The sequence below is a fragment of the Otolemur garnettii genome, unplaced genomic scaffold, assembly GCF_000181295.1.
Source record: "Otolemur garnettii isolate 467f Iridium unplaced genomic scaffold, OtoGar3 scaffold00105, whole genome shotgun sequence".
Lineage (NCBI taxonomy): Eukaryota > Metazoa > Chordata > Mammalia > Primates > Galagidae > Otolemur > Otolemur garnettii.
Window position 1 is genome coordinate 6,495,417 of NW_003852500.1, and position 4,728 is coordinate 6,500,144.

The 4,728-nt window shown below is 53.9% G+C and overlaps 1 pseudogene; it reads left to right on the top strand.

Moving 5' to 3' along the window:
* The first annotated feature begins 953 nt into the window (after positions 1-953).
* Positions 954-3,605, top strand: LOC100944434 (annotated as a pseudogene).
* Positions 3,606-4,728: the final 1,123 nt, after the last annotated feature.

Consider the following 4,728-nt stretch of genomic DNA (forward strand, 5'->3'; position numbering starts at 1 on the left):
TTCAGCCGCCCAGGCAGCCACGCTGACATCAAAGTAGAAATTTTCCATTGAAGATTGGCTGGAATTGAGCAGTGAATGGTCAAAAAGCCCGTCTGTTCTGTTAGACTGCCATTTGCCTGGTCCCATGGCTGCAGGAAGCAGGCTTTTCTGGGCACACTTCTGTTTGCACCTGCTGGGGGTTCTAAGCAGGCTTCTCCAGTGCTTTGGCTGAATTACATGGAAGTGTAAGGGAAACCCAGGTACCTCACTGTGTGTGTGTGGGGGGTCATACCTCAAGTCCCAGGGTCCTTAAGAAGTCATCTCATTCTTTTCCCCTTTCAGAGTCTTCCTAAGTTTGACATTTTTAATTGTGGTACAATATACACACCATCAAATTTGTCATTTAACCATTTTTAAGTGTGTATTTCAGTAGTGTTAAGTACACTCACACTCACATTACTGGGCAACCATCACCACCATCTTTCTCCAGAGACTTCTCGTCTTGCAGAACTGAAATTCTACTCATTAAACTCTACTCCTTGCTATCTTCTGCCGCGGACCCTGCAACCACCATTCTACATCCTGTCTTCATGAGTTGTGGGGTACTCTAAGCACTGCATATAAGTAGAATTATATAGTATTTGCCCTTTTGTGACTGGCTTATTTCACTTTGCATAGTGTCCTCAAGGTTCATCATTGTCTTAGCACGTGCCAGAATTTACTTCCTCTGTCTTGTACCAGGGGGCGGGGCCAGTTGGGGGCCTGGATCCTCCGTGGGAGCAACCGGAGCCCCGGCCACGAAGGGGTGTGACCCCCACTGGCCCCGCCCTCCCAGCTGCAGCCCAGCCAATCAGAATGGCCTTTCCTGGCGGGTGGGCTGAGCCGGCCCAGCTGTTCCGAGGCTCTGGCATGTTGATTTTTGATTCTGGTCCCCGCCCCGCAGCAGTGCCTGCCCTCTTCCCCCAGGGCCCCCCATGATGCCACCACCCTTCATGCCCCCTCCAGGGATCCTCACAACCTTTCCTCTGATGGAGCTACCCCCCATGAATCAGAGACCACCAGCCATCCCCCCCATGCCACCTGGCATCCTGCCCCCCATGCTTCCACCAATGGGGGCGCCACCACCACTCACACAGATAACAGGAATGGTACCTCTGATGATGCCAGGAATGCTGATGCCAGCAGTGCCTGTCACGGCAGGGACGGCTCCGGGTGTGGACACCCCCAGCTCTGCTGTAGCTGGGACAGGTCCTCCGCTGCTGCTGTCCCAGTGTCCCTGGAAAGAATACAAGTCCGACACAGGCAAACCTTACTACTATAACAACCAGACTTTAGTCAAACAAGAGGCTGTAGGGAAACAACAGCAGCAGCAGCCACCGACACTACAGCCACGGCCTCCTCAGCCACAGCCCCACCCACCACCTGTGCCTCCTGGCCCCACCCCAGTGCCCACAGGCCTCCTGGAACCTGAGCCAAGTGGGAGTGAAGATTGTGATGTGTCAGAAGCTTCTCAGCCCCAGGAGCAGGGGTTCCTGCAGCAGCTGGAAGAGGGCCCCAGCAGTTCTGCTGGACAGCATCAGCCTCCACAACAGGAGGAGGAGGAATCAAAGCCAGAACCAGAGTGGTCTGGCCTCAGTTGGAGCAACCGCGAGAAGGCAAAGCAGGCTTTCAAGGTGCTGCTGAGGGACAAGGCTGTCCCCTCCAATGCCTTGTGGGAACAGGCCATGAAGATGGTGGTCACCGATCCCTGTTACAGCGCCTTGCCCAAGCTGAGTGAGAAAAAGCAAGCATTCAATGCCTACAAGGCACAACGGGAGAAGGAGGAGAAGGAGGAGGCCGGCTAAGGGCCAAGGAGGCCCAGCAGACCCTGCAGACCCTGTAGCACTTCCTGGAGCAGCATGAACGCATGACCTCCACCACCCACTACCGGCGGGCAAAACAGACCTTTGGAGAATTAGAGGTCTGGGCTGTGGTCCCTGAGAGGGATCGAAAAGAGGTTTCTGATGATGTCCTCTTCTTCCTGGCCAAGAAGGAAAAGGAACAGGAAAGCAGCTCCGGCACCGCAACATTCAGGCTCTGAAGAGCATCCTAGATGGAACGAGTAGTGTCACCTTCCAAACCACGTGGTCCCAGGCGCAGCAGTACCTCATGGATAACCCCAGCTTTGCTCAGGACCATCAGCTCCAGAACATGGACAAGGAAGATGCCCTGGTCTGCTTTGAGGAGCACATCCGAGCTTTGGAGAGGGAGGAGGAGGAGGAAAGGGAGCGGTGCCAGCAACACAAGAACCGGAAGGCCTTCCAGACCTTCCTGGACAGGCTGCACGAGACAGGGCAGCTGCACTCAATGTCCACCTGGGTGGAACTCTACCCAGCAGTCAGTACTGATGTCCACTTTGCCAACATGCTGGGCCAGCTGGGCTCCACCCCTCTGGACTTGTTCAAGTTTTAAGTGGAGGAGTTGAAGGCACAACTCCATGATGAGAAGAAGATCTTTAAGGACTTCTTAATGACTGGGGCTTCTGCGTGGAAGTGAACTCAGCCTTTGAAGACTTCGCCCACATCATAAGCTTTGACAAGAGGGCTGCTGCGCTGGAGGCAGGCAACATCCAGCTGACCTTCAGTAGTCTGCTGGAGAAAGCAGAGGCACGGGAGAGGGAGCGGGAGAAGGAGCAGGCAGGAGGGATGCGCCGCAGAGAAGCTGCCTTCCGAAGCTTGCTGAGGCAGGGCGTGCCTCCTCTGGAGCTAGGCACTGCCTGGGAAAAGGTCAGGAGCGTTGCCTGGCCCCAAACACCCCTCAAGCCTGAGGCAGCGGTGCTTCTCCACCTCTGAGGGCCCATCCCAGTCAGCACAGCCCTGGGCCAGCTCCAGTTCCCTTCCTTCCTGTGCCCAGCCCTGCCCTGTGCTTGCGGCGGTGTCCAGGCCCGGCCACGTGGGTTCTGGTCTGATCAGCAGTGCTCTCCTGTTCAAGGTCCATGAGCACTTTGTGTACGACTCAGCCTTTGAGCAGATCACCCTGGAGTCAGAAGGGATCTGGCTCTTCGGGGAATTCCTACAGGTGCAGGAGACTGAATGCCAGCACTTCCACGCCAAAGGCGGAAGCATCATCAAAAATGTTCCCCCTCGCCCTCAGGCTCTGAGTCAGAAGAGGAGGAGCTGCCCCCATCATCTCTCCGGGACCCCAAGCTGAGGAGGTGGAACCCAGGGAGTCAGGCTCTGAGCCCTCTTCCTCACTTGATTCGGTTGAAAGTGGGGCTGCTGCCCTTGGAGGAAGGGGCTTCCTTCCTTCCTTCCTCCCACCTCATTGGATCAGATCATGGCCTTCGGAAAACCAAAAAAGAAAACTAAAAGAGAAGACACAAGTCGAACAGTCCTGAGAGTGAGACGGACCCTACAGTCCCGAGAGAGACGGACCCTGACGAGAAAGCTGGCAAGGAGAGTGATGAGAAAGAACAAGAACAGGATAGGGACAGGGAGCCCCGGCAGACAGAGCTCTCTAACTGCTCCCCAGGCTTTGGCATCAAGAGGGAGAAGACGGGCTGGGACATATTGGAAAGTGAGCTGAGTGAGATTGAGCTGGAGTGGCGGTGGTGGCCACTCCTGCAGCAGCTGGATGATCACCAATGACCTGACAAGCTACTCTCTGCCTTGACCCTGTGAGGCTATGTATCCTGGGCTGCCGTCACCATCTGCCTCAGACTTCTTAGTCTGGTCTGTGTTCACTAGCACCACCCCCAGGACACCACTGTTGGCACCTCAGAAGGTTGCTATTGGTGTTTAAGGGTTCCCTACTCCCAGGACAACTAGTGCAGTCCTTGTCCTCAGCCCCAGACCAGAGATGGGTGGTATATGCCATATGAGGTGGGTAATGCCAATAGATAAAGTGTGAGAGAAGAGGCACCCAAGAGGCACGCCAGTGTCACAGGCTGGTGAACATAGCCTGGGTGGCAGAGGGCAGAGTCCTTACCCTCCAGAATCAGTGCCTGCTCCTGCCTGCCCTGGCCATGGCACACCACCACTCTTCCTTCTGCCTCAGGACCCAGTATATATGTGTTTTGTTCTTGTTTTTTAAATAACAATATTTATAACATGGAAAAAAAAAAGAATTTACTTCCTCTGAAGGCTGAATAATCTTCCGCTGTATGGATGGACCACACTGGTTTACCTGTTTCTCTGCTGATGGACACGGGTGTTGCTTCTTCCCCTTGACGACTGTGATGAATGCTGCTGTGATTGTGGGTGTACAGATCTGTATTCGAGTCTCCGCTTTTAATTCCTTCGGGTAAACACCTAGAAGTGGAGTTTCTGGGTCATCTGATAATCCTATGTTTAAGGTTTTTTGTCTGACTTTCATGTTATGTCTAGAATTTGGTTTTACTGTTAAGACAGAGGTCTAGGGAGGAAATGTGGCTACTCTCCTGTGGCTGAAACCAGCAAGCTGAGTCAGTTTTAAAAATAGTTTTCTCAGCGCGAACAGATAAGCCACATTTCGGACACAACGAACAGTGCCCCTTTAAGTTTGTGTCAAGAACATAAACACATCTGTATGGAGAATCCTTACCTGCCTCTGGCCAGGCACTGTGGCTCGTGCCTGTGATCCCAGCACATTGAAAGGCTGAGGATGGAGGATTGCTTGAGCCCAGGAGCTGGAGAATCCTCACCTGCTTCTAATGCTCAGGGAATCTTCCTGGAGGACTATTAGGTTCCAGGCCTCACCTGCTTCTAATGCTCAGGGAATCTTCCTGGAGGA